A 12322-nucleotide genomic window follows, 5' to 3' on the forward strand; every position below is an offset into this window, starting at 1 on the left:
GTCTTTCTTTCCTTCATTCTTTCCTCTTCTGTCTACAGATAACTCTACACTGAGTGACAAGCCAAATGGTTTCCTGAATGTTTACTCTGTTGGGTGGTAGCCATATAACCATATTATGGCACCTGTTGGTTTAGTGGATAATTGAGGTGCCCCAACCAGATTGAGCCTACGTAGGTTTATATGCAAGGAGTGGTTGGGGTTTATTGCTCACGCAATGCCACTCGGGGATGTGTAAGGCTGGTTACTCTCATCTTAAATGTCAGGACCACCATGCCTAGCCCCAGGCTCCAATGCTTCTCATGGGGGCAACACAGGATTAAATGATGATGATGATGATAAATAAATAAATAAATAAATAGATAGATAATAAATCAGTAGATAAGTAAATAAGTAAAATTGATGCTTGACTGTATGATGATCCCTATTGTATCATATGGAAGTGAAGCTTGGTCCCTGTTGGAAGGACACAGGTCAAGAGTGAGAGCAGTGGAAATGAGTTACCTGGGAAGTTCATTTGGATTTTTGTGGAGAGGCAGAGAGAGAAAGGAAGAAGTGAAGGGGCACTGTGGTGTTGATGTGAATGTGCTAGAAAGTGTTAGGAGAAATAGTTTGGCCAGGTGAAGAGGACGGCGAATGAGACATGGACATTGGACTGTGTAAGTGAGTAGGCCTAAGTGGGAGGGGGAAACCAAAGATGGGATGGAGGGATGGGATGGTGAGGTATATGAGAGGGGGGGGGTATAAGTTGGAAAGAGGGCAGCTAGATGGCAGACGACAGGATGACATGGAGGCAATTTGTTTGTGGCCACTCCATGAAGGATTAAGGCTAGTCGTTGGAGTGACACAGTTCCTTCAGGTGAAACAAATGGAATATAATGGTTTGAATTTGAACAACGTAACCCATCACTGAGCAAGACATGACTAAGTCTGTTTACTCTGACTTGGCCTAAAATTGTCCTCTCCTCATCCCCAGTGCTAAGTTTTGGCAGTAGATTAACATTAGAAAAGTATACTGGTTATGAAGAAGTGCTGTGGGAAGAATGTGGAGCCATAATACTGGCCTATTTTGCCACTGAACTTCAAGAAACAGACTGCAAAAGAACACAAATTTGGGCCAAGTTGAGGTGAAATGAGTTTAGTACTGTTTCTGTCATGTTCAGAAATTTTTAGTTACTGATGCAGTACTTTCTTCTTGTACTGTTTTGAGTATTGTATAATAGCTGTTTATTTTACATACTGCAGTTTAGTGGCTGTAGGCAACACAGTGAACAAAGCTAAAGCAGAAAGTGGTAAGCTACACATCATCATCTCATTCCAAATACACACTTACAAGCTGGAGTGAGATGGGATCCAAATGCAAAGAACGAGACAGCACAAAAGTAAGAGTAGTAATAAACAGCATGCCCATGAAATGTGCAGTACAATTATTTACATACTGTACCCCTGGGGGTAGGGGAATTTTCAAGAATACTCTCCCAGTATCCCTGCTTGTCGTACAAGGCGACTAAAAAGATTGGCGGAGGGTTAGTGCCCCTCCCCGAAAAACAACTAACAAAATAGACAAACAAGAAGCCTCGGACAAGGACTGACCAAAAGATTACGACCAAGGACCGGACAAAGGACATGGTAATCGGAACATGGAATGTAAGAGGTGCAAATGATGAGGTGAAAGAGAGAGAGATTGTCCAGGTGCTTGAGGGTGCGAAAGTTGATGTATGTGGAGTAACTGAAACTAAATGGAGAGGTGAAAGTGTGAGAGAATGGGAGTATGGATGGGGTATATGTGCAGGAGTAGGTGAGAATGAGAGGGCAAAAGAAGGAGTGTGTATAGTTGTGAGTAAAAGATGGAAGAAGAACATAAGAGAGTATGGATCAGTTGGGTCAAGGATTGTGTGGATAAGATTGAAAGTTGGAATACAATGTGGGCGATTGTGTGCGTGTATGCGCCAACGCAAGATCGTGCAAGCAGAGTGAGAGAAGAGTTCTGGACAAATGTGGAAGTGTGCATGGAAAAGTTTGGAAGGAATGAGAGAGTGTTTTTGATCGGTGATATGAATGGTAAAGTAGGGAATGTGAAGGTGGATGGAATAGTTGGTGAGTGGGGTGTGCCTGCTGAGATAGATGAGAATGGCAGTGTGTTAGTGGACATTTGTGCTGGGAGAGGGTTGATGATAGCCAATACCCTCTTCAGGCACAAAATGATCCACAGGTATACATGGTGAGTGATGAGAAGGGTGGGTGGTGAACTGAATGAAAGGAAGGCAATGATTGATTATGTGTGTGTGGATGAAAGGATGCGAAGATGTGTAATGGATGCAAGAGCTTATAGAGGTTGGAGGAGTGGACTTTCTGACCACTACTTGGTGGTGGCCAGAATCAAGATACAAATAAGATGGAGTAATAGAAGAAGGGAAGGACGGGAAGAAGGAGTATTTGCAAGGAGAGTGGAAAGGTTACAAGAGGATGAGAAAAAGGCAGAATATAAGAGAGAAGTGGAGGAACGATTGGGCAAATATGATATGGAGCAGATGGGGGACGTGGAAGGTGTGTGCAGGATATTCACAGAAAAAATATGTGCAGCATGTGATGTGGTGTGTAGGATGAAGAGAAAATGGAGGGGGATGCAAGGAATAGCGTGGTGGAATGAAGAGGTGAGAGGCTGTGGCACAAAAGAAGAAAGCATACAATGAATGGATGAGAAATAGGGGTGTGGAAGAAGTTGAGAGGTGGAAGAGAGAGTTATATGTAGAAAGAAAGAGAGAGGTAAAAAGATTAGTAAGAGAGAGTAAGGAGAGAGTGGATGAGGAATTTGGGAGGAATTTGAGTGTAAAGTGGAGGGACGGTAAGAAAATGTTCTGGAAAGAGGTGAAGAAAGTAAGACAGGATGGAAGTGAAGTTAGCAGGGGAGTGAAAGATAAAAATGGTAGATTACTAGTGGAGAAGGGAGAAAAAGTGAGCAGATGGAGAGAACACTTTAAGGAATTGTTGAACATAGAGGATGGAAGTGATGCGAGTATAAGTGGCTGGGGAATGGCTGGGAGAAGGAGGGAGGTGAGAAGACAGGAAGAAATCAGTAGGATAGAAGTTGTGGAAGCAACGAAGAAAGTTAAATTGGGGAAAGCCCCAGGAATTGATGGAGTATGTGGTGAAATGTTGAAGCATGGGGGAGAGATAGTAGTAGAATGGATGTGGAAGATGTGCAGATTGGCCTGGGAGGAAGGTAGAGTTCCGGAGGATTGGAAGTCAGGTATAATTATTCCCTTGTACAAAGGAAAAGGGGAAAAAGAAGTGTGTGGTAATCATAGGGGCATTTGTCTTCTTAGTATAATAGGAAAAGTGTATGGTAGGATACTTATTGACAGAGTTAGGGAAATAACAGAGGAGTCAGTTGGAGAAGAACAGGGAGGCTTTAGGAAGGGAAGAGGTTGTGTAGATCAGATATTCATTCTTAGATCTTTAGTGGAAAAGTTTCTAGAGAAGGGAAAGAAGTTGTATGCGGCTTTCATGGATTTGGAGAAAGCATATGACAGGGTGGATAGACAAGGATTGTGGAAAGTATTAAGAATATATGGAGTAGATGGGAAGTTGTTGAATGCTGTGAAGAGTATGTATGATGGTGCTAAGGCTGCAGTGTGTGTGACTGGTGAACTGAGTAAATTTTTCTCTTTGAAGGTTGGGTTGAAACAGGGATGTGTCATGTCTCCATGGTTGTTCAATCTGTACATGGATGGGGTAATAAAAGAGGTACAAGGTAGGGTAGTGGATGTTGGAGTGGCCCTGGTGAGAGAGGGTATCGGTAGCGTTTGTAAACTCCCTGTACTGTTGTTTGCAGATGATACTGTGTTGTTGAGTGAAGACGAAGGGGAGCTGCAAGGCTTGGTGGATGAGTTTGGGAGAGTGTGTAAGAAACGGAATCTAAAGGTGAATGTAGGGAAGAGTAAGGTGATGGTCTTTGAGAGAGGTGAAGTCAGTGAATGTACAGTGAGGATGGATGGTGAGAAATTGGAAAATGTGAGTACATTTAAGTACTTGGGTAGTGTGATGAGTAAGGATGGAGGTTTGGAGGGGAAGTGCTTGAGAGGGTACAGCAGGGAAGAAAGGTTGCTGGTTCCTTGAAAGCAGTGATAAGAAACAGGGAAGTGAGCATGGAAGTGAAAAAGTTACTACATGACAGTATTGTGATACCAACTCTAATGTATGGAAGTGAACCTTGGACGTTGTTAGAAGGGCATAAGTCAAGAGTGAGAGCAGTGGAAATGAGTTATTTAAGAGGAGCCTGTGGAGTCACATGGAGAGACAGGCTGACAAATGAGGATATAAAGGAGCGTTGTGGTGTGGATGTGGATATGATAGGAAGCGTTATGAGGAACACACTGAGGTGGTTTGGCCATGTGGAGAGGATGGAGGGTGAGAGACTGATGATGAGAGTGTATGTGAGTGAGGTGGAGGGGGAGAGAGGGAGAGGGAGGCCAAGGATGAGATGGAGAGATGGGGTGGAGAGGTATATGAGAGAGGGGGGTGTGAGTTGGGAGTAGGGCAGTGAAATGGCGGTTGACAGGGCGACGTGGAGGCGATTTGTTTGTGGCCACCCCGAACGGGATTGAGGCATCAGGCAATAGATAGATAGAATAGATAGTAAGGACCCAGGGCTAGATTACTCAGTTCAGGCATTTAAGGTGCGTGTTATCAATCGCTTGCTGCTAAATGACGTTATGTGAGCAATAAGTCTCCAACCACTCCACAGACCTAAACCCATGTATGCCATATCTGAATGGAGTCTGTTAACCCACCAGATTACCAGACATTGGTTGGGTTTTATTGTTTAGTAGTCACCTAATGTAGTCAGTGATTTTCTGGGCTGTGAGAAACCATTTGGCCCATTACATAGTGTAGTCGCCTAAAGTTAGTACAACAACTGAGTGAATGGTTGGCACCCCTACCTGTGACCTACTACAGTCATTCACGCATTGAGCAAAGCTTCAAAATATTAACTCCACTTTACAGGGAAAAATCATCCTATCTCTCATTTTTCATCATACTCACTGATCATTGTTTTATTGCTGCTATAAATATGTTAATAAAACGATTCAAACCATTTGTTATCATCATTATGGAGTATTAAAATTACAGACCATCATCAGTCTTAGAAATCCCTTATCTACTCCTCTGATGCATTATGTTATTCGTTACTCATATGAGTTTAGTTGATATAATTACTTGAAGTGAAAGTGAGGTTATTGAGTGGAGGTTTAGTGGTGGAGAAATTAAAATGAGGTGCCAGATTCAACCGTCGCCCTGGTTGCTGTTGAGGCAAGTTATGACCCTGCAAGGCTGGCCAACCTCACTTGCCCTTGAGTAGTAATATGTGGGCTGTAAGTCCCAACCATCCTTCAAATATAAACCCTTGAGGGCCCCATCTGGTTGGAGCATCTTAACCCACTAGACCAGCACGCATCATTTGGTTGTGTACTGTATTTACCACCCACGGTAGTAGATGGTTTCCTGGGTTACAATAAACCATTTGGCTTGCCATTCACTGTAGACTCACCTGAAGGCAGCATAGAGTGAGTGGATGTTGGGCCCCTCCAGCTTCCAAAATACAGCGTACTCCAAATTTATTTTTAAATTTCTGAGAGCATTGCTATTCCGGCTTATCCATAATTACATCATCGAGTGCCGACACTTCAAGGTGTTACTTACCTTTCAGGTCATGCTGCCCACATGATTCATATAACAGTGAACCAGACCGCAAAGGAGCTGCTCACAATTAGCAGGCAGCCCAGCATCATCTGCATACATTAGGTATGAAATACTGATACTCTATCATCCACTACTCAGTACCAGCTTCATTCCCATTTCCATTGCCAGCTCTTTGGTTTGACTTCTCTCTGAATCCTGTCTATATAGATAGCCCTTACTACAAGTAAAGGGTGCATTTCAAAATACAGGTATCGTATAATATTTTTCATACAATTGTCACTGTATACTCAATCAGAATAATACCGTTCCAAGTACAGGTGATCAGTGGTTTTGTAGTGAGTGTTGTTGCTTGTAGTGCTTTCTTTGTATGGCGGGAAGGGGATGCGTTCATGTGGTGGCACTGATATAACCAGGTGGCTTCATTGCCTGGTTATATGAACATCTCGAATTACCATACTTCTCAGTCCTCTTAAAAGGAGGATGGTGGACTGCAGGACAAGGGCATCATCAGCCTGCAGTCCACTGGGTTCACATTCAGATGAGCCTGGGGTTGCAACTACAACAACTGCAACCATTATTATTCCTAGGGTAAATAATCCTGAATGATAATTTCACCGTTCACATTTTGCATGTACGTCATGTTTGAGGTGTTGATAATAATAAAAGACAATACACATAAATGAGAACTGTTTTGAGAACAATTCAGGTGGATCATTTACAGTTTCAAAATGTAAAGTCAGGAAAATGTAATGATTCTCTTTTGTTTAAGTGTTCATTAGGGGAACTGGGAAATTAGCTATATTCAGTGGGTCCACAGTTTGAACAGGTGTCAATTATGCTAACTGCCCTTTACATGGCACCTCCAGTTTCAACCCTTGTACCTTTTACACTGGCCATCCTGGGATTTACATAGAAACTGAGGCAATGAAAACTGATTTCTTCAACATTCAAAATATCCACATGGTGAGGTGGTGGTCACGGGGCACTGATGTCATGGCCTTAACAGAGGCACACACACCACTCTGGGTGCCCTTCCCCTTCCCCTTTCACTCATGCTGGTTGTGTATTGTGTCCTGACCTTGGCTCATGTATGTTAGAGATTCTGGAGACATGATGAGGGAGGTTATCCTGCAATTTGTTGGCTTGGAGTTGCCGAGAACAATGGATGACAGCATGAATGAGGTGGAGGAAGAGAAACAGCGACAAGAAGAAGAACTATCAGAGGAACAGAAGCAGTTTGAAATCCTTATATGTAAATAATTCAGCTACATTTTTTAGGTGGCAGACATCTTGAATGATGCCTACCTGAACCAGGATCTCCCAACTGAGAGGGTGTATGACATTAATACAGACATCAACAGGCTTGCGGCTAATGAAAGCAGTTGTTAAATAAGAAGTTCAATGAATCCTGGCGCCAACTTGTCACTCACTTCATGAGTCAACAAGCACCACCATAGCCACCTCCATCTGCCTCCGCACAGCTTGGACCTTCTGCACCGGACCGTGCAGTCCAGTGGGCTCACCTGATGATGCTGGGGGGTGATTTTGAGGGCTTTGAAGCCTAGCCTCATCCCTAGAGGGTTAGAAGCACTGCTCATTCCTCCTTCTCTCGGCCCTCAGCCTTGGATACCCCCCTCCCAGTGCAACTTAGTCATCTTAACTACTTTGTCAAGATATTTTAAAGTCCATTGTTATTACCATTATTCTAGTATAATCAGTATTTGATATGCCTAATGATGATCGCTGTATGTTTATGCATAAGTTTGATGGGGTACAGCTTTAATTCGTTTTGTTTCGTTTTTAAAGGCTCCAACATGCTTGCATGCGACGGCCTTAGTCACCTAATGGCAGCTTTCCATGCTGCACGATCCATTGCAGCCTCCCCGTTCAGTCCCTTAACCCTGAGGTCACAATGACCTCGTCCCATGTCTTTCTCGGTATACCCCTCATAACCCCACCCCTAATATTAACACTTCTCACCTTCCTCACCCAATTATCATTCCCCATTCTCTCCACATGTCCAAACCATCTCAATCTACCTCTCCTCATCACAACACCAATACACTCCAGTCCCATCCTACCTCTCAACTCTTCCATCGTAAACCCAGCCCCCCAGACCTTGCACACAAGGACGCACAACACATCCACCTAATCATTGTCATTTCTGTACATCTGAGCTGGCAAATATCCTCCTCCTTTACTGCCCAGGCCTCACTACCATACAGCATTACACTCGTAACACATGCTGCACACAAAGTCTCCTTAGCACGTAGGGAGAGTCCTCTCAGTGTCAGGAGAGGCAAGAGCCCCCTGAACTTCTTCCAACCACTTCTCTCCCTAGCCACAGAGCTAGCTCCAGCCCCACCTCCAGCACACAGCATGTCTCCCAAATAAGAAAACTCTTCCACACACTCAAGAGATTCACCAGCAAGTTCAATCCTTTCACGTCTGACAATCTCCACCAGCTCTCCCCGACACGCCGTGCACATAAAATCAACATTATCTCGCAGTCTGCCTTTGATACCACTACATCTCTTGTGCACCCATTTATAACAAACACCACACAAGATGGAATTACTTCACATGCCCTTGTGGCAAACTGCACATGGCCACTCTCCCTTGTCTTTGACAGTACCGCCACCAACCCTAGATATCATCACTTTTGTTTTATCTGCATTTACCCTTAAGCCCTTGTGGCCCATACCATCTCTCCACTTCCTAAACCTTTCCTCTGCCTCCCTTTCGTTCTCTGCAACAAACACCAAATAATCAGCATACAACATCTCCCATGGGAGTCTGTTTCTAAAGTCATGTGAGAGGGCTTCAGGTACCATGATAAACAACATGGGATTCAAAACTGACCGCTGATGCACACCAACATTCACGGAAAATTCATCATTCAAATCTCCATTCACTCTTACCTGGGTGCTAGCACCCACATACAGTACATAGCCATAACCACCCTAACCAGCCACTCCTCCAAGCCAAGCTTTCTCATTGCCCACTTCACCATCTCTCTAGGGACTCTGTCAAAGGCCTTTTCCAGATCAACAGAAACAAAATACAGATCCCTTCTCCTACCAATATATTTTTCCTGAAGCTGTCGAACAATGAATATGGCATCAGTGGTTCCCCTACCTGGCATAAACCCAAACTGCATCTCAGCAATATTCACTCTTTCTCTAACCATACCTTCTAATACTCTCTCCATTACCTTCATTATCTGATCTAAAAGCTTTATACCTCTATAATTTCCTCTTTCCTGGGCATCACCCTTCCCTTTATACACATTTACAGTTACACTCTTCAACCAATCATCTGGGACAACACACTCATAAATAATCATATTTATCAGGTCAGTGACTAACCTCACCCCTATTTCTCCTGAGGCCTTCAACATTTCAGCAGTCAACCCAGACACACCTGCTGCCTTCCCCACCTTCATCCTGCCTATTGCCTCACTCACAGTAGCAGCATCAATCAAAGGCCAAGGGCTAAACACTGGATATGCTGGCTCCAAACCTTCACTGTCCCAGTCAAACTCCTCATTCAACAGCAGGCTATAATGCTCTCTCCATGCATCTTTAATATCCTCACTGTTCACCACTACCCTTCCTTCATTGTTCTCCACACACTGCTCACCTATAATATCCCGATTATCCCTCTTCATCTGACTTGCCACCTTAAATATCATATTTTTCCTTTCCCCATGATTTAGATTATCAAGTAAAAGTCTCTGTGACTCAGATTTCGCCCTGTATACCTCTCTCCTAGCCCTACGCTTGGCAGCCAATTATTCCTCCTTGTTACCACCCTTCTTCCATTCCCGGAAAAGCCTTCTTTTCTCCTTAACTGCAGCTTCTACACCCTCATCCCACCACCAAGTTACTTTATGTCTTGGTGGTCCTCTTGTCCAACTGCATGTTACATCAGTAACTCTCAAGAAATTGTTCTTGAGGGCTCTGTATTGTTCATTAATGCCTCTGTCTACAGCTCCCTGTTCAGCCACCATTCTCCTCATCTTGCTATAGAAGGCATCCCTTACTACTGTACTTGGTTTTTCAGCTTCCATATTCTCCTCCTAGGTACATAAGTCCTCTTTTTCATCACTCGTTCTTTAAGCACCATATCACAAATCAATAGTTTGTGCTGCTGCACACACTCCTCACTTCCTATAACTTGAACATCCCTCACTAACCTCCTATCAGCCCTCCTGACCAGAAAATAATCTATCTGACTGCTGTTTCCCCCAGACTCATACGTAATTAACCTACTCTCTCTTTTCCTAAAATATGTGTTGTTAAATGAGATACATATAGTAATAAGGAATGATGGCCTATTTTATAACCTTTTGCCTAGCATTCTGTACCATTAACACATTACCCGTGTGCTGAGCCACTGGTGTACCATTTGATGTCTTCTTTCCTAGCGTGTTAGTTCACTGATGGTAGAATATTGAATAATAATTTGTTTTTACGTCTTCCTGTATTTCACCATCACGAATATTGGCTGGGCAGATTTTTTGTTGTTGCTTCTACAGTAGAAGGCATGTTGAATCGGGTAATGATATAAGATTAGAGAAATGCCTATTTAGTTAGAGAATATATATATCAGACTTCCAGTAGTGACTATTACATTTTATTTAGATGTCAAACAATACTATTAATTGCACAAAAACATTGAAAAACAACCCTGTGTTGCAGAACTAGGGCTATGAGATGCAAATACACTTTTCTTGAAAAAAGAAAAAAAAAGTAAACTTACTAATGACAAATATTTGTGATTTTTTAGTGGAAGAAAAAATGGAGTAACCACTCTTGTTTTGAACAGTCCTACATTTACTTTGTTCGTTCGTTTCGTTTTTAAAGGCTTCAACATGCTTGCATGTGTCGGCCTTGGTCACCTAATGGTGGCTCTTCACGCTGCACGATCCATTGTAGCCTCCCTGTTCAGTCCCTTAACCCTGAGGTCACACTTAATGACCTCGTCTCATTTCTTTCTCGGTCTACCCCTCATTACCCCACCCCCAGTATTACCACTTCTCACCTTCCTCACCCAATTATCATCCCCCATCCTCTCCATATGTCCAAACCATCTCAATCTACCTCTCCTCATCACAACACCAATACACTCCAGTCCCATAGTACCTCTCAACTCTTCCATCGTAAACCCAGCCCCTCCAGGCCTTGGACACAGGGATGCACTGCACATCCACCTAATCATTGTCATTTCTGTACGTCTGAGCCGGCAAATATCTTCCTCCTTCACTGTCCAGGTCTCACTACCATACAGCATTACACTCCTAACACATGCTGCATACAAAGACCCCTTAGCACGTAGGGAGAGTCCTCTCAATGTCAGGAGAGGCAAGAGCTCCCTGAACTTCTTCCAACCACTTCTCACCCTAGCCACAGAGCTAGCTCCAGCCCCACCTCCAGCACACAACATGTCTCCTAAATAACAACACTCTTCCTCACACTCTAGAGATTCACCAGCAAGTTCAAGCCTTTCATGTCTGACCATCTCCACCTGCTCACCCCGACACGCCGTACACATAAAATCAGCATTATCTCGCAGTCTGCCTCTGATACCACTACATCTCTTGTGCACCCATTTATCACAAACACCACACAAGATGGAATTACTTCACATGCTCTTGTGGCAAACTGCACATGGCCACTCTCCCTCATCTTTGACAGTACCGCCACCAACCCTAGATATCATCACTTTTGTTTTATCTGCATTTACCCTTAAACCCTTGTGCCCCATACCATCTCTCTACTTCGTAAACCTTTCCTCTACCTCCCTTTCGTTCTCTGCAATCAACACCAAATAATCAGCATACAACAACTCCCACGGGAGTCCGTTTCTAAAGTCACGTGAAAGGACTTCAAGTATCATGATAAACAACATAGGACTCAAAACTGACCCCCTGATGCACACCAACATTCACGGAAAACTCATTACTCAAATCTCCAGTCACTCCTACCTGGGTGTGAGCACCCACATACATAGCCATAACCACCCTAACCAGCCACTCCTCCAAGCCAAGCTTTCACATTGCCCACTTCACCACCTCTCTAGGGACTCTGTCAAAGGCCTTTTCCAAATCAACAAAAACAAAATAAAGATCCCTTCTCCTACCAATATATTTTTCCTGAAGCTGACGAACAATGAATATAGCATCAGTGGTCCCCCTACCTGGCATAAACCCAAACTGCATCTCATCAGTATTCACTCTTTCTCTAATCATACCTTCTAAAACTCTCTCCATTACCTTCATTATCTGATCTAAAAGCTTTATACCTCTATAATTTCCTCTTTCCAGGGCATCACCCTTCCCTTTATACACATTTACAATTACACTCTTCAGCCAGTTATCTGGGACAACACACTCATAAATAATCCTATTTATCAGGTCAGTGACTAAACCCACCCCTATATCACCTGAGGCCTTCAACATTTCAGCAGTCAACCCAGACACACCTGCTCATCCTGCCTATTGCCTCACTCACAATAGCAGTATCAATCAAAGGCCAAGGGCCAGACACTGGATCTGCTGGCTCCAAACCTTCCCTGTCCCAGTCAAACTCCTCATTCAACAACCGGTTATAATGCTCTC

The sequence above is a fragment of the Coenobita brevimanus genome, chromosome 15, assembly GCF_032717465.1.
Source record: "Coenobita brevimanus isolate Jiangsu-jjx chromosome 15, ASM3271746v2, whole genome shotgun sequence".
In the NCBI taxonomy this organism is placed as follows: domain Eukaryota; kingdom Metazoa; phylum Arthropoda; class Malacostraca; order Decapoda; family Coenobitidae; genus Coenobita; species Coenobita brevimanus.